Source organism: Lepisosteus oculatus, chromosome 14, assembly GCF_040954835.1.
Source record: "Lepisosteus oculatus isolate fLepOcu1 chromosome 14, fLepOcu1.hap2, whole genome shotgun sequence".
NCBI lineage: Eukaryota > Metazoa > Chordata > Actinopteri > Semionotiformes > Lepisosteidae > Lepisosteus > Lepisosteus oculatus.
In genome coordinates this window covers 31037896-31056865 of record NC_090709.1, presented here as the reverse complement: position 1 = coordinate 31056865, position 18970 = coordinate 31037896, and the positions used below count along the sequence as shown (strand labels likewise).

Genomic DNA, 18970 nt, shown 5'->3' with positions numbered 1-18970 from the left:
ACAGGGCCTTTTCAGTCTTCTCCAAATATATCAGAGCCACATCACTGTTTCCTCTCCCTGAAGACACTCCCAGGAGTGCGGAGGAGAGGAGAGATAGGAGCAGCTCTGTGTCTCACTGAAGGACACACACACACACACACACACACACACACACACACACACACACACACACACACACACACACACACACACACACACAGAAACAGCAGGGCTGCAGGTGCTCCAAGGGCAGGAAGAGAACAGATATTAACACAACATAAAATCTCTTCAGTTCTAGACAAGTAACATAATAGTAGGTCAGTACTAAGTTAACTAATTTATATATAAGACAAAACAAATTTTGAATACATCCTAAAATCATTTTAAATATTACAAGGTTTTAAATTGAAAGACATTTCACTTAACACCAGATTAAATGCTGAAGAAAACAGCTGGTTTTTATTAACTTCATTGATTAAGCCAGAGATTCAGTGTTCTTGATATGGTCCTGTGTCTCTTGCCGTCTGTGTCAGGCGGTGTCCAGTGACTGGTGTGCTGCCACGAGTCACAAAGAGGTTGTCTCCCCAGACAGCAGTGTCTTCTTGTCCTGTCAAGGACAGTGTGAGGAGAGCCTGTCCTCAAGGTGGCAGTGAGGTCACTCAGGTCAGCACAGGAATACAGAGACAAGGTGGACTGAATAAGATCTGGCTGTCCTGTGGCTGTGAACAGATAATTTATAACCAAAAATTTAAATGAAAAGAGAAAAAAAAGCCCAGCAGTGACTGTGTGCCCCTGTGTACTGAGCCTGGTGGACAGCAGCTCTTCCAGTTGAGTCCCCTAGACCCCATGTCTGTCCCTGTGCAGCTCCAGTCCAAATAGATGTTCCAGCCCCTCCAGCTGTGACCCCAGTGTCTTTCTGTGTTGAACCAACTGTGTGACTGAGACTCTCTAACAGCACAGTGGAGCTGAACTGATACTGATAGACTAATGCACCACCAGTCTGAACAGTGTGAGGGCACATCCTCTTCCTTATTATTATAGGTAGTAGTAGCAGCAGTAGAAGCAGTAGTAGCAGTAGAAGCAGCAGTAAAGTATTAGTAGTAGCAGTAGTATCAGTGGCAGCAGTTGTGGTAGCAGTAGTAGTATTAGCAGTTATGCTGTATTTAAACTCTCCTGTTCAATATAGCAGAGTTCTTGTATTACAGATTCACCATAAAAGCTGCAGCAGCAGGAGCCGCAGAGCAGGAGTCAGTTTCAAATTTGAAAAAGCAACAAAATTCTGAAAAAAAAGTTCAGTCCTTGTTAATACAGCGGTGATTTAAGGCAGAGCTTCACTGGAGCTACACGTCAGGCTGTACTGTGAGGCTGTGGGTGTCAGTTTGATGAGGCAGCTGAGAGCTGAGCTGTACAGAGAGACACACAGGGAGCCCAGTATTCAGAGCTCCAGTGCTGCACAGGGAGACACAGGAGAGCCCAGTGTTCAGAGCTCTAGTGTTGCACAGGGAGACACAGGAGAGACCAGTGTTCAGACCACTACAGGGTGACAGGTCTTCTACCCACACAGCTGTCTCAGGGCTCTAACAGCTCTCTCAGTGTGTCTTTCAGGGCTGAACAGGAGGGGCTATTCCTGTCTGAATGGAGGCTGACTCTTAGAGCTCCAGTGTCAGTATGAGGAAAAGCTCCCAGACCTGACTGCTGCCAGACCCACTGAGCCTGAGATGCCATGAGCCCTGAGCTCCTCAGCAGCTGAGAAAAGCCTCCTGTCTCCTGTGGTCACAGTGTGGTTGAACACCTGTACTGTCTTCCTGCTCCTTCTCCTCTCTCTCCCACTTCCTGTCTCTCTCGCTTTGTGTGCCCTTATCTGTCCATCTCTCTCTCCTTTTCTCTCACTCTGACAGTCTGTGCAGAGTATCTGAAGGGGATGTAACGTTGCTTGGTAAAGGAAAAGACTTCTCAGAGGCAGAAGAAAAAAAAATATTTTTCTCCTCTCAGTCAGATTCACAGCTCAGACTCACACACAGAGCTCTGGGACCCTCAGTACTTTACACAAACTCCTACCTCCTGAACAGACAAAAGCTCATCTACATCCTTCTCTTTATCCTGACAATTCAGAACCAGAGGACATTCAGACAATCAGTGCTGCTACATGAATAATATCAGACAGAACAGCCTGGACTCGGGTCACATCTCCCCCTTTTCTCCTTCCTCACAGCCTCTTAGAGACAGAGAGGAGCTCCTGGTTCTCCTCTCTGTGAACTGGGCTCAGGGGTCCCTGATCTGGCAGCTGTGGGCTCTGTTCCAGGTCTCCAGGACCTCCAGCCCCTCGGTATTACTGCCCTGATTCATTGTCTTTATTGTAAGTCACTCCCTAACCCTCTGTCAGAAGTGTTTTACTGAAAATTGAGCAATATGTGATTATCTCTTATTATTATTTTTACTGATTTAATGAACATCAGTATTGCTACTCTTATGTGTAATATGATTATCAGCAGCAGCAGACTGATGGTCTTGTCTACAATAGTGACTAGTTGGCCAGTCTGTACCTCTGAGCAGTTAGACTCAAATCACACAGAAGACCTGTCTGTGTGTGATTCCACACCAGCCCTGGGATACAGCGTCTCTCACACGTCTCTCACGGAGTCTTATACATATACAGTTAAACAGGGTCTGATAACAGTTATACAGTTAATTAAATCATCAAACTGGCTGAGGAACTGAGAGCTTGAGTGGAAATAAAACCAGGAGATACTCTTCAACCTTCAGGATCAGGTGTCTGATCCTCCTGGCTTCTATTCTGTGGAGATTAGTGTAAAACGCTTAAAAACGCTTTTTACAGGGACTTGTGCCCTTTCTCTTCTGCTCTACGGGAGTATGCTATACAACGCATTAGTCTGTGAAGTAAACTATTTTTTTGGTTTAATACATTTTATTCCTCGGTTTGTCGCTCTCCATTTCCAGCTGTTATGAATCGCCTTTATTATTGGAGATGTTATATCTGTAAGAAAAGCCCCCTGGGCTCCGGACAGGAGTCTCCTCCAGCGGAGACATGTCTGCTCCGTCAGAAAGAGCGCTGTGACGTCACAGACACCAGCCAGAGCGCCGGGATCAGAGAGCGAGACCGCGGGAGGCGCACCGAGCGCACGGAGGAGAGTTATTGATCACTTATCTATCGACAACCAATTAATTCAACTGAAGAACCGTGGAATAATCGATTAACTTCACTGATTTGTGAGTACTGATTCTTTTCCCGTTTTGATCCTGTTTTAAATATCTAGAAAACAGTCAATACAGCCTGTATCGATCAATAACAATAGCGCCTTTAGCGTTAATAATGTTCAATCCGAAATTAAAGAATTATTATTCAAATAATTGTTAAGGAATTGTATGCTAGAGCTTAAAATTTATATTCCAAGTTGATAAATTATTAAAAACTATATTCCAAGTTGATAAATTTGTGTAAGTAAAAGCTTAAATGCATTTTTCCACTGTTTACAAATCATCAGTATAGTCAAACCACGGCAACAGGCCCCACTTCACTGTGCACTGCTAGGTGTCTTGCCTTCGTCACAAAGAGCGTTGTGACGTCACGGATAGCAACTAATACTAATATTGTCTTCATGTTTCGAGTACAATCGGTAGTTTTAATATTGTAACGCTTATGGCCGACAGGCACTGTGTAAGAGCCGGCATATCAGAGCAGGTGACGTCACCGCCCTTCCCTGTGATAGCAGGACTACAGCTACCAGGCTGTAGAGAGATTGCTCTTTAGCTCACGGGGCTAGGTTGCTGCAGAGAGACGTGGAAATCTCGGGTTCGAGCCTCCAGTCGGGATGGGGCTGACCAGATGCGGCAAGGGCGCCTGCCTGAGCCCCCGTTGTGTTACAATATTAATGCTAGTGTTCACGTGAGTATTAATGATGATAGTGCTACTGATTGTAATGCTAGTATTCCTGTTAATATTAGTGATAATTACAGAGATAATTTTGTGTCAGTGTTAGAGAGGACGATAGTGTAAGTCCTAGTTATAGTGTTACTGTTGCAATATAACTGGTATTTGTATTAGTGTTATTGATAGTGTATTTGTAGTTATGAGCGTATGTGTCTGTGAGTGTGTGGTGTTTGTGAGGAGTGTGTGGTGTCTCTCAGTGTGTGAATTTGTGTTTGTGAGTGTGTGGATGTGTGTCTATAAGTATTCATAGTGTCTATGTGTGTGTCTGTGTAGTGTCTGTGTGTGAGTGTTTGGATGTTTGTCTGTCAGTGTGTGATAATGTGTGTGAGTGTGTGGGCGTATATCTGTCATTGTGTGTGAGTGTGTGTATAGGTGGGCTTGGGCTCCATTGCTGTGTCTGACAAAGGTGACCCATCTACAGGTGTTGAGGTCCAGAGTCGCTTGTGAAAGAAACCACTTTCTAGAGTCCAGACCAACGTCCAGAGATCTGTGAGTACCCTGTTTTTATCACTATTAGTAGTAATGACAGCAGTTGTAGTATCAGGAGTATTAGTATCAGAATAAGGATAAGAATCTGATGTAATGGTTGTAGTAGTTGTTATAGCAGCAGAAGCAGCAGTAACAACAATGGCAGTTGGATTATTCAAGCAGTTACTTCCAAAACTACAGAATTACACATTTATACTCTACTTTTCTATGCATGTTTTGTAAAGTGCCTTGATGCTCTGGATTAAGTCATTTAAATTAAATTCAATTTATTTTTATATAGTGCCTTTCACAATAACTAGGTTGCCCCAAGGCGCTTAACAAAGGAAGTGACCATACAGTGGATATAAAAAGTCTACACACCCTTATCGAAACTGCAGGTTTTTGTAATGTAAAGGCAGAAATCAAGATAAATCATGTCAGACATCTTTCCATCCTTAATGTGACCTTGCAACCAACAAAATTCAAGAGAAAAACAAACAGATAATTATTAGGAAGAATAATTGAAACTATTAAACCTACAACACCCTGGTTACATAAGTGTGAACCCCCCCCAACTAATACTTTGTGGAAGATCCTTTTGCATTTATTACAGCAGTAAGTCTTTGTGAATAAGTCTCCAAGAACTTTGCACACCTGGACTTTGCAATTTACTCTGTAGACAAGCAAATCTGTTCAAGGAAGAAACTCAGTTTAGTGAACTACTGGTGAATTCAGCACAGCTTTTGTCATTGCTTGTCAGGATGGCTGAGTGGTCTAAGGTTTAAGGTGTCAGACTTGAGAACTGATGTCTTTCATCTTGGTTGGGTGTTCTGGTCTCCGAATGGAAATATGGGATTAAATCCCACTTCTGACATCTACTTTTTTATTTTTTGTGCATTGTTCCTGTCTTATTGTGCTGACAATGACAATAGGAGGAAAACAGAGATACCGCTTTTCAAGAACATGATGGGCAGGAAAATGCTTCGTCAACACTTAAATGTGATTAGTAGAAAGGAACATTTAGATGGGCTCCGATTTCTACATTAAGAACTTTTTGAGCTTTCTATAAGTGAAGAAAGATTTCCGGTAAGGTATGCATTCAAAAGTCAAAGATCGAAATATAAAAGCAGCAGAAGAATGCAGCAACACTACAATTTGTGAGTGTTCTGTACTGTTAAAATCCACAGGTTTCCATGCTTCTTGGATTTCTTAGCCCAAGAAGTGATTCCTGTTTCATTTTCTATTCACCATCTCAATTTGCATTATGCCCCTCGAAGCTCAAAACTGAATAACAAACGCTAATCAAAGTTGTACAAGGACTACACTACTTTGCCCCGTCTAAATACCATAATGTGAAATTAACAAAAAGCAGTATTTTGACAAAGTGCGGTCTTCAAGCAGTAAACGCTCTTGTGTTTATACTTACTCGGGAGCAGATCACCCTCGATTTAGAAAAGCCTTTGCTTGCCACTTGCTTTCACAGCGATATCTGAATCAAGCCCCAAAGTGGTAAGAAAGCTGAATTACACAAAGCTCATAAGACATTGGGTTGTCACTGTATGCTATCACGTCCTGCTTGCACTGTCCTACTAAAAGATTAGAATGATAAGAAAGGACACAAATGACCCTTGAATCCACAATTCTAAACATAAGGGTCGCCAGCTCTACTGACTGGGCTTCTCTTGCTCCTCTATTACACAGTAATATTACTAGCGTTGGTTGAACATGGTATAGTAGGCTGACAGCTGAAACATGTGGCTTACAAGCAGTGACAGTACCATTATCAGATATCACTGCAGCATATTAGTTTGGGAGCAGGAGTAAATTTCCCATGGAAACATGTATGCTTCCATTAACATAGTATAGTATGTGGACATTTGGTTCTTCTTTCAGCCCCACGTTTCTCTATCTAGGTCTTCAAATTACTTGGCAAAACATCGGTTTTTGTTACTCTTTCTCTTTTTGGTTTTGAACCAATGATTATACCTCAATAATCAATTCATCCTTGAAAAAAGAAGAGACAGGCATGTTTTGAGTCTCATAATGATCCTCTTCTGGATCCACAAGAAACGTGTTTTGGATGTACATATAACTTCCATCGAAGAGAGATCTCATCAGTTGCATGCAATTGAAACTTTGACTTTTTGGATGGAATTGAAAATATTTTTAAAAAATAAAATAAACAATTTTCTAACAAAGATCTCATGAAGTATTGCCAGGATCTATACTTAGCGCTCGGTAGTGATAACACTGCTGATATTGATGGAGTAGAAATGTACAATGCATTTACAGCTTTTCTGAACCGAGAAATCCTAGAATGCCGCCTATAAAAGAGTTAGGATTCATACCAAGAAATACTTTTTTGTTTTCCACCAAGAAGGCTGCTATTGCATTACACATCTTGTGAACATTACCAGTTTTGGTAGCTTCTGGGCACGATTTTTCAAAACTGAAACTAATAACAAAATTATTTAAGATGCACCTTGTCCAAAAATTGTAAATCAGGACTAGTATTACTACAGAAGAAAAGATTTAACCGAAATATTAATAAGACTACGTAAGTATAAAAAGTAGAACTATTCAATTCATATAACTTATTTTTTATTCTTATCAGAAATGGGCTCACGCAGCAGAAAACACTAATTTCCCTAAGGGATTAATAAAGTATTATCTATCTAATGTTTATCTTCGTTTGAGTATGTGAATAACAGTTTAACCTAAAATGTTTGTAATTGTGATTTTATTAAAATTCAATAAATAACCCATCAACAGTAAGAAATTTTTAAGAAAGTAGAACATTATTTTATATTTTATAAGAAAGTTTACAGGTCATATCCTTCGCTTTGTCTTTTAACTTAAGTGTTCAGGATCAAAGCCCGTGTGTGGATGGTTGTGTTTCTTGAATCTCTTGTAATCATCAAAAGTTGTTGTTTAGTTCAGTTTTTCTCGAGTTGTAGCTTGGATATTTCATACGATTAATGCTTTTCATGCTCTTTTGCATTTTCCTTCACATACGGAAAAAGTTCAAAGTCTCCTTATGGCTGTGATCAACATCTACACGAGAGCACTTGTAACAGTACAGGACACGCAGTGAGGAGCTTGTGCAGCTTTCTGCTGACTGCTGAGTCCAGAGGGAGGACTAGCTCGGTGAATGATGTCTCAAGAAATCCCGGGTGAGATTCAACAGGTGGCTTCTTCAACACCCGCAACACATCTGAAGGATTTCCTGAATATGATTTTAAATTAACTCAAATCATTTGGCAGTTAACATGCTTTGGAGGTACATTTAAAACAGCAGAGCAACACTGTAGCACTTTGAGTGTGCCTGGGTTTAATTGTGTGGACGTGGCTCTCTATGAACACAAGCAAAGAGTTCTCACTCAACAGATGATTGCAATATGAGCACAGAATGTAAATGAGTTAGAGATGCCAGGAACTAAACTTAGGACCTCAACTGTGCAAAGCATGCACCCTGCCACTGAACTACATCCCCAACAGAGGTTTTTATGGAATTGACTTAAAGACGTGCTGATGCTCTTTGAACACAATCCACCACTCACGAATAATTCATGCAGTTTCCCGCTTTCGCATTTCCTCTACTACAGAGCAAATTCATGGGAATGAAGAAATAAGGAAGGAAAATTAATCGCATCGAAGTTTCCAGAGACTGGGCACAAATGAACCAGTTATTTTTATATCCAGTCACAGGGGGGACGGTGGTTGATTCCTCGATGGGGGAGAGCTTTTTTTACCTCCTTGCTCGACTGTCTTTCAATTTTGTTTTCTTTGAAAGCTTTTTGCATCTTTTAAGTGCTCTTGGTTAAACTATGCATATAAAAACAGCAGTACTGATGTTTTTCATGGACCGATGCACACTTGTTCTGTACAATTCCAGTGATAAAACCCTGTCTGTAAATATTGTAGAAGAACATAAAAGGGAGAAACAACACTCCAACCACAGGAATGGTAACAGAAAAGATTGTGTTCTTATTTAATATGTCCTTTTCAGATACCTTATCAATGCACACAGGCGTTAGAGCTGAATAATTTTTTTAGTGGTGTTTGTAAACAAAGATGGAACATGTTATACCGATACCAGGAAGAAAGGAGCAGACTCTTAAACTTTAAGAGACAGAAACAACACCTAATCACAGCTAACACTGATTAAAATGACATCACAACAAAAGAGTGGAGCCTTGAGTGAATCAAATTAGTTTTCATTGGTCGTCTGTGTCTTCATAACTTTGTAGGTGAGAGAGAGGATTGTGAAAATGTGCAGGGGCTTCTTAGAAGTGCCTTGGTGGTACAGGCGACTTCCAAATTATTGAGCCGGATTTGAATCCCGGTCAGTGCATCTCCAAAGCTTTTCAAGATAATATGTGGTCTGGTAACACATCTTTTGAAACTAGCACTTGAGGTAGGAAGCGTGTTCTTAAACACCAAAACACTCAATAAGGAAGAAGCAGATCTCTGTACACAAGATGGCAGTGCGATATTAGAATTCCTGTGTTCTTGATGGATTCAGACTCCTTCTTAGAGGTCCTTGCTCACCAAATAACTTCGCAGTTGAGGAATAGCACCACAGAAAATACCCACTCAACAAGCGAGTGTGCTGGTTGCTCTTGCCCTTTATGCAAGGAGCTGTTTTTCTTTTTTACTCGTAAAAGTCATTATTAACCAGAAACAGCAGCACAACTGGTCACATTTGTGATTATGTCTCCTCTCTGCTTCAGCAAGGTCAATAAAATACTCTGAAAGTAGTAAGGCAAAACTGAATTCAAAATCATTTTAGGAATTCTGAGCGATATCTGCATACAGGCAATCCAATAAGAACGTTGAAATCTTTGAATATCATCTCTCTACATATTGTGCTGTTTTTTGCTCGGAGTAAAACTATTGAATTGAAGGAATGCTTACCGCAGGGTTAAAATGTATCTTTATTTGGAGAAATTTTATATGCTTTAAAAGAGCCATACGAACAGGAAAAACGACAGTGCTGATTATTTTCCCTAGACGGAGCACTGATGACCTATCCGAGCCCGATGATAAAGCCCACCCAGAGGATACTCTAGCAGAACATAAAAGAATGTTTACTTTTGTAACCAAGGCAACCATAGGAACAGCATCAAAACGCGCAATCAATTCAACAGTTAAGTCTTTCGTGTAAGGTGTGCTTTGTGAAAGCATGAAATGTATCCCCTGATCAGTTTTGGACAATGTATTTTTGAATGAGCGCTATGCGCAAAGATTTAATAAACAAACAAAAGCAGATCGCCACCACAGCCAATATTAAATGTACCTGCCGGAACACTACCATGCGCACTGGCTCATAAGTGATCTCGGCAGACGTTGTTCCCTCATAAAGATGAAAGTGCCAAAAAGCATTCATGTTGAGAAAACAAAACATTTTTTCTGCCTTGATAGCTGACAGCCTGTCTTTTAGAAAGTCTATCTCTAAACTCCTTGCACAGCCTCTCGAGAGACTACCAAAAAGCACTTTTACTGAGCATATTACAAATCAGAGGAAACAACTTCTTAAAACCAGGACATACAGGAGTGCTGGGATTTGAACCCAAGACCCTGGAAAGAGTGCACCAGCTCTTTACAACACTCAGCCACATTCACCTTGTCACTCTCCTTCACATTTCTGCCTTGGACAATGCCGGGAGGGGGCTTCAGCTCTTGTCAGTTCTAGTGGTATCATGACGTGCGGAAGTGACCGCACCTATGCAGCACGAACGCTATTTTCAACAGCACACCCCAGCACTAACGGAGGGGGTGTGTTTCATTCTTTGTGCTGTTTGTAGGGTGGCACCTTCACGGAAATCCAATTAGTTCTTTAAGTGCAAAGATCAAAATCCCCTGCTATCAATGTAGCTTTTTTCACAGTTTCTTCATTTGAACTTCATTTGGACATCGATTTCGAAGGATATTGATGATAATACCACAAATTGTGGTTTTCTTTTGATCATCAATTTTATTTCAAATACTGGCCACTTTTACAGTTGTCTTGCATGTTTCACAACGTGTCATAGCCCCCCTCGCATCCTCAGCTAACATATTTTTACAAAATTACATTACATTTACAGCGTTTATGTTTACATTTACAGTACATTTAAACTATGGTAAATACTCCAAAATATCAACATATGTACAGTGCTAACCTAAGAATACTTGTGAAGTTCTCCAACAAATCTGCATTGTAATTTTAAAATATTTCAACTGAGGGTGCAACGGGAGTAAAAATGATTTCTCCCGCCAGCCATTCAAAGACCAAATTCAATGGATAAACATGATTTTCTCGGACATACCAGTTATGTTCAATAGCTAAAAACACAAAACTAACTTCTTCGTGTGAAAAGTACAGATGCAGCCATTCAAAATGCGCGGTAAAAACCCGTACAGTAACCTACTCGCAGGGCACCGCGGTAAGTGATTGGCTGGCCAAAATGACCGACAGGGGAACTCGTGGTGCATTGGTTGGTAGTGAAAAGATTTAATCATTTAATATCTTTACTGTGCACATTTTAATCCACTTAGTTTTGAATATTTATATGGAATTTAACCACTTAAGGGAAATTTTAGTAGCTGAGCATAAAAAGAAGAGGAGCATAACACATCTGAAGGTCATAAACGATATTAATTTAGGAACATACACATTACTGTATGTACATAAACTGTAATGTGTATGGCTGGTCTTGATAGTTTAAAGAAAAAAATACACACCAGTCTTCCATTTCTCCCTAAACATTTTAAGCATGAACGTTTTATGAAACGGTACCCAAATATGTGATTGCTGTATAGAATGAATTTTAATTTTTAAAAATTATTTAACACAGAAATTAAGCTGTTTACATCTTCCGCCTGAGAACAGTCACCCGTTGCTACCCAACGCAGAAACACAGCCACTAACTAGCAAAGAGAGGACATTAGCTAGCCAATATGATAAAGAAATAAATGATTATTTCGTTTATTTCTTTTGCACATTTATTTGAACATTTCCATCGATTGTACAAGCACTTGGAAACTGTCCAATCCCTAGTTCATCAGGCATTTTCTTTTACGCTGTGGGCATTCTCCTGGTCTGTGTCTTCTAGGATATAATGCCAGCGAACTCTTGTTTTTATGTCCACTATAACAGACAATCTCCTTTGCTTTAAACCGAGCGTTTAATAATTTCCTAAAATGAAAATGATTTACTTTATTTCCCTCACGGGATCAATAAAAGTATCAATCATCTGTCTAAACTATGGGACAGAATTCTGGGGTCTCCCCATACCAGAGATTATGGTAGGGCTTCAGAATGGTGATTGGCTGACACCATCTGACACCCCTCTGATTGGAGAAAAAAGACGTGCTGGTTTGCTATACATACAGTACTGTACCAGGAAGAGGAATTCTTTCTGTTCGAAACGTGTATTTTAAAAGTTTAAGAAGTAAAAACCTTACAGCATACACAGATTTCGTCATCTTTGTCTTATGCATAATAATGTTCACCGCTCTGTCTAGCAAATTAATAATAAACTTTATTTCATATAGCGTTTTAAACGAATAAGTAATTAGATTGCTCATAAACCTAATCACTTGCTTTTTCTTTTTATTTAGGCTCAGATTTCAACTATAGATCGTATTATTAATAACCATAATAACAACCAACCAACAAAAACAACCATATAAACATAATACCAACCAAAAACATAAATAACCACCACAATACAAAATCAAATATATCAAACCATTATACTCTCGCAACTTCCTCAATTACCATAATCCCGCCCCTTATGCAAAACCAAATCCTCCTCCCATCCCAGTTTATCCTCTTTATCATAAACAAAATCCACCTCAATTTTCAACATAAAGCATTACACAAAATCAATACCTCAACACTCCATACTCAACAACGATAATTCACAAACAGCCAGAACATGTAACTCCACATTCCCAAACAGACCTCATTTCCATAGCCCCGCCCCTTATGCAAAACCAACATCCCTCCCCTGTTCTCTCTCTCTCCCCTGGCGTTTGTAATCGTTATTTTCAAATAAATGTTTGCAAAGTCATGTATTTTAAAAATCTTAAGATTTTTATATTTATGTCTTTATTTAGTGGTTTCATTAGGGACAAAGGCTAAACTTTCTTGGAAAAATGTCTTTTATGTAAACCATGTTTGCTATTAATTCATTCAGGGCTAAAATATGTTCATTGTCGTCTAATGAAAGAAGGGTTCCTTTCGCCGTAGTTGGGTTGAAATTAGAAGCTTGCCAGGCCCGGATTGTTACACCAACGTATTAGCATGTTAAAGCGATTTCATTGAGGAGCCTAGGCTTTAACTAGTAAGTACTGTACTTACTGGGTTTTTGAGGGGGGGTGCTGTCTTTCTTTGGAAATCTTGCCTGCTTCTACTACTAATACTTGTGAAACCGGTTTAATTAGTCACAGCCAGCACTCCCGCAGAGAGGGAGAGAGGGTTGTACTTGCAGTGTATACAGTAGATGGGAAAGCCAGAGCCGACCTCTACGCCGCCCACGTGTTATGCTCTTCGTTAACGTCTAAGCCGGAACACATCATTATATCTCATTTTGTATTTCTTAAAAAAAAAATTGTTTGCCCAGCCTAACAATAGTATTATTGTTATTGTTTTTAACCTGTAAAGCGCTTTGAGGAGCCACCTTTAAAGGCGCCATATACAATAAAGTTCATTATTATTAGTATTGTTAATTTGCTGGACAGAGAGGTGAACATTATTATACAGAAGACAAAGATAGCGATTTACGTTGCATTGTGCATTGTGCTGCTGTAATACAGTTTTAAATAATTAATAGTCTAAACAGTATCAGCTTTATTTATGGGTTTTAAATAAAGGCGATTTAAACGCGATTTAAATCAATATAAATGTTAATATTGTAACGCCTAGGTGACTATTCATTGTTATTAAAATGACTTAAATTTGATCATGTTGTGATATTTAGAAATATAAATTTGTTTGGTGCGAGTGAGGTTTTAATTAATCTCTGACTAAGGAAACGTTTAATTTTTTCAAAGAAATGTTTGTTAAAAAAACCCAGTAGGATTTGATCACAGACCATGTGACATGGGAGTCAGGAACCTAACCCACAGCGCCACCGGCAAAGTAAAAAAGAATGAAAGAGTGCTGAAAAAGCACTACAGAAACATTATCAACAGACAATGTACAGCGTGTACTATTCTTGTGTTGCGGTACATGAATATAATTATATCATTATTAATTTCTTTAGATACGCGATTCCATATTATATTCCCTTTTAATCAAATTCTAAAAGTATGCTTGTTGACTTCGGTATCACGTTAGTTAAAGACTTTGATGCTTAATGTTTAGGGAGAAATGGAATACTGGTGTGTATTTTTTCTTTAAAGTACCGAGACCAGCCATATACTGTATGTTTAAGTTCCAAAATTAATATCGTTTATGACCTTCACACGCGTTGCAGTATGCTCCTATTCTTTTTATGCTCAGGTACTAAGATTTCCCTTCAGTGGTAAAATTCCATATAAATGTTCAATACTTAAACGGGCACAGTTAAGACATTAAATATACATATACATACTGTATACAGTACAGTTTGCATACAGTAATATGTTTATGTTCCAAACTCAATCTCTTTTATGAGCATGTGAAAGGCATGGTGAATCAGTTCTCAAAAATTACTGTACTTTGCATGATTGGAAACAAATGCTCGATTGCGAAATGCTGTGGTGTTACTTTTACAAAGACGGTCAATGAAAAAAAGAACGTGGACAAAGGCAATACTTTGTTTACAGCTTGTCCAAGGTCAAGACTTTGATGGCCACAGCTCAAACATGAGAGGTTGAGTTTATTAGCTCCACCTTGTGGAAATTCCGGATACTATTATTTTAATTGCGGTATTATAGGAGAATTTACGGTAACTCGCGGTAGACCGCGTAAAGCGCACCGCAAAATAATGCGGTATCGCCCGCGCATTTTGAATGGCTGCATCTGTAGCTGTTACAGACGGCGTTTTAGGACTTTTAGCTCATAAATTCATCTTACATTTCTACTCCATCAATATTAGCAATGTTATCTTTACCTAGCACTAAATGTAGCTCTAAATAAATGCAAATTCTAAAATACATTTAAAATAAATCCTATTCCATATATTGTAACTTTGTGGTATTTAGAATTTTTATCTGAGGATGCAGGGGAAAGTATTATACAACTGTGAAAGAGGCTTGAATTTTAATACAATTTCGATCAAAAGAAAACCAAAATCCGTATGATTTTACCGTCAGTATCCCTCGATATTGACGTTATGTTGAAAGATTGGAAGAAACTCTCAAAGAAGCAACTGCAGTAGTGGAGAGATTCGATTTTAACCGATGATCCGATGTTTGCAGCTCAATAATCCATTTGTTCTCGAAAAAAGCAAAGGCAGGTATGTTTTGAATGTCACCATGATCCTCTTCTCAATCCAAAAGGTTTTATGTGATCCTGATCCCACTAGAAAAGAGTCAGTATACAAAGCTCAGTATACAAAGAAGTAGAGACTCCTTTTTTGAATAATCCTCACGTCTGATTGTTTTGCTTAGACCTTTAAAATGTACACTGTTGACTGTTTGCTCTTCCTAACACAATTAAAAAGCCGCCGACAAACTTACAGATCGGGAGTTTGGTTCAGTGATACCACGCACTTAAGACGCTCCGTTTTCTATTGCCGGCGTCTCTGGATTCTTTTTGTGTGTGAATTTCGGGGAGACTCATTAACCCTTTGTCAATTTAAAAGAGACATTATTTTAATCCAGACATAATGAAAGACGTAGTAATTAGACACACGTACAAAAACACATGAATCTAATTGAGAAAATGTTGACCGGGGCGATGTATTGCCAATAGCGGCTCTGAGCTCAATGTGGTGCTCTATAGGAATGCAATACAAACGCCAATGGCACAATGGGTAACGTATCTGATTACAGATCAGAAGACCTCAGGTTTCTACTCTTTCCTGGTATAAACCAGGCTACTTAACACTGGCACCGTAGTGTGTGCGGTCCTACATAACCTTACTATCGACTGGATGAGTCTTCTGTTCCATCTCCGATTCTTTCCACACATTCCTGCTGTTTCACCACCGTTATTGTAGGACAACAGCCAAAGACACGAGAAGATATACTATTCCGAACAAATGTCTTAACTAATCATGTTGAAAAAGGTGACAATAAGTTTTTGTTTCTTTAACATAACCTTACATTTGCCTGTAAAGTTCATATAATTTTCTGTAGGCACAAATCCCCAATATTTCTGCTTTCTCCTGAGAAACACAAGCGTAGAGTCAAATCATATTAAATAACACAACACATCTATTAATTTAACACCCAGATGTGATGGAGCAATACACACAGACTACACACAGCTTTTTATATGCGATAGTGAATTTGCAGGTATCCTGGGGAGGGAAGAGAACTGATATTAAGGAAATACATATTTAAAGGGGATGCAAGTCTTAAATGTGTTTTGTCACATCTGGGTCTTAACTGAATAGTTTTTTTAGTATTATTTATTATGTTTTGACTCTATACTTGTGTTTCTCAGGAGACAGCAGAAATATTGATGTTTACATTTATATTCATATTCCCGGTGATATTGACTTAGGTACTCAACTATTTACTTGTAGTTTGACTCGTGTCAAAAGTTGAAAATCTCTGCAAACATCAAGATGACTAAGGACGTGCAAAGAAACTCAATCACATTTAGAGAAGGTAATGTTTAGATCAGATTAATTCGAAGTGTGTCTCTGGGTGAGTTTGATCTACCAACGTTGTGTTTAACAGACGGACACCCTGACTGAGTGTGCCATAGAAACTGACACGTCACATTTTGTCTACATTCACAGATTTTTGGCTAAATTAAAAAAAAATCATTGTCATTTTCTTGCCAGCTGGCAGTAATTCTTTTGGATTGATAAGAAAGATGAGCATTTTATCTTTCGCAATGTGTGGATTTCTTGAAAAACAAGTTGTGCCAAAAACGAAATGAACACCTCCATTGCAGAAGCATGTTGTCTATAACAATAAACAGTGCACAAAGACAGGCACCAGTGGGATTTGAAGCCAGAATCTCCTGTTTAATAGGTAGGCGCTTTAACCAACTAAGCCATGGCACCGGCAAAGCACTGCCCTTTTACATACACTTGGACACACTGCTCTGTTTTATCTTCGTTCGGTGTGCGGTGAGCCTGCTCACTGAGCAAGTTGAGAAAGGATGAGAAATGGCTTTTATCCGGCAATTTCATTACCAAGGAACTCGATGTGCTTTTGATGATTTACAGGGTGTCCAGTGCAACACAGGCGATGGGCTGCTGGGATTTGGAGCCAGGATTTCTGTTAACTAGACAGGTACTTTAACCAACTAAGCCACGGCGCCGGCAGAATTCTCCTCTTTTACTGCCGCTTGGACACACCGCTCTGAGACACCTGCGTTCAGTAAGCGCTGAGTCTGCTGGCTGAGCACGTTGCCTCCTTTACATTCAATAGGAGCCCCGGCACTAAGAGAAACGTACAGACATGGCTTTTATCGGGCACTTTTCATGTCCAATACGCTTGACATCTCCCACGGGCGACAGAGTTCATTTACGACGCTTTCCCTTTCTTTCTTCTTTCTGTACACTTTGATGAAAAAAAAGAGAAATCATGTAGAGAAAATGTCTTTTTTACATGGAGAAAATGTGCACCAGGAAATGTGGTGTTTAGAAGAAGTGAGTTAACGTGAAAAGTGACCTAATTTACCGGAGCAAATGCTCACCTAGCAAGGTCTGCTTTACTACTAGAGAGACGTAGAATGAAAGACGTGATAATTTAACGCCGCTGTGGAACAAAACGCTATATTCTTGGAATTCTAAATCAATTAGAAATTCAGACCGACACACAAACGCTTTGTCTGTTTAAAAGTGATGATTTAAAACTGATAAAAATGTCGAAAACACGTTTCTTACTTAGAAATTGTAGATGTGGTGGTGTACTAGTAGCGGCGCTGAACTCACCAAAGTGCAATTCAGTTACGTGACGGGCTAGTGGTTTAATGGACAACGCGTCTGATTTTGGTTTTTAAGATTGTCGATTCGACTTCTACCGGGGTTGCGTTATTTAAATCAGGCTCCTCAGAAATAGATGTCCGTTATGTAAATAGACCGCACCTGAAAGCAAACGTTGGGTCTGGTTTCCTTTCTTTCCTGCATGAAATAGCAAATCGTTACAAAAAACACCAGCTAATGTCCAATAGCGTTAGTCATTTAAACAAACATGAATATACCATAGGTCTTGGTACATGGGAGTGGATTGGTACATTTGTTGCACAAAGCTAAGGTATGCGTATACGTGATCTGACAACTGGAATCAATTTTGTGTCGTTAAACTCTGTTTATTTTTAAGTAACAATTAAAAAAGGAAAAATTATAATTACAGGATTCAGACACTTTTTTAAACAAACGTGACCAAACACTCCCTAACTTTTAGGTTTGCTTGAACCTGTAATAAAAACGAGGTCTGAAGCTTCCGTTCTCTGATGTTACTGTCTTTAAAGCCGGACGTTATGTTTCGTGGATGTGCAGTGTGCCTTTTCTCTTGTCGTGTTCAAGATGATTCGCTGCATAAGCTCCTGACTGGGTGTTCTGTACTGCGATGTTACTTCGTTCAGATTACCTATGTGGTGTACAGATAAAATTCAACTGCGTGGTGTTACTTCCAGGTTTGTTACTAGCAGAACCTGCAGACAAATGAGCTGACCTCGACGTGATTTGAACGTGCAAGCTTCTAATCTGGAGTCAGACGCACTACAGTTGCGCCACGAAGTCACGTGCTAAACGTGCTTTTAATTCCCCCAAAGAGAAAAATCAGCGTCCCTGAAAAAGATTTATTTTTCATTCTCTCCTGTGAGGAGTGCCACTTTTCCAACGAGGGTCTCTTCTTCCCAGACCACAGATTATTCTTCCTGCCCAGCTCTCACACAGATAGCAGACACACCATCTCCACTTATGTCTTCACTACAGCTATAGATTTGACCCCTACAGCCCCGATATTCCTGGACAGGATATTTACCACCAGCCTCATGATCTTCTCATCTTGACCTCTCCCAGGAGGAGAACAATTAGCACAGAATCCTCACTCTATTTAGCAAATAGCACAAACCACAGTTTACCTGTCAAGACAGAAAACCAGGCTGCTTCAGGTGAGGCTTAAACTCACAACCTCGGCATGACTCCACTGATTATGTCATTTTACATGGCCTGAACCAGGAAAGAGATTGGAAGTCAAGAAGTTATGGTGCTGTTTTAATACTTGCCTACACTTTTAATTTTTCGGTCAAATCTTTTATTTTGGAATACTTTCAATTGATGTTAATCCTAGTCTCGATGAACGATTCTGGGCCATGGTGCGTCTTGAATAATGTTCTTATAGGCTTCAGTTTGGAAAGTGTGCTCTTCAGAAGCTACTGAAACCGCTAATGGTTACATAACACTTAATGCAAAAGCAACGTTCGGGTTTGAAAAATAATATTACTTGCTATGAATACAAACACTGTTACAG

The 18970-nt window shown here is 39.5% G+C and overlaps 1 protein-coding gene, 1 long non-coding RNA gene and 1 pseudogene across 2 annotated transcripts in view; 2 read left to right on the top strand and 1 right to left on the bottom strand.

Moving 5' to 3' along the window:
* Positions 1-18970, top strand: part of LOC138242338 (zinc finger protein 850-like) — a 1462105-nt pseudogene that overhangs the window by 975332 nt on the left and 467803 nt on the right.
* Positions 1-18970, bottom strand: part of LOC107075906 (antigen WC1.1-like) — a 123952-nt gene that overhangs the window by 21487 nt on the left and 83495 nt on the right. The gene's annotated exons all lie outside the window — the stretch shown is intronic.
* LOC138242376 (uncharacterized) lies at positions 3709-8413 on the top strand. The gene is made up of 4 exons (XR_011191530.1): positions 3709-3883; positions 4350-4417; positions 7420-7569; positions 8002-8413. It is a non-coding gene; the product is annotated as an uncharacterized lncRNA (long non-coding RNA).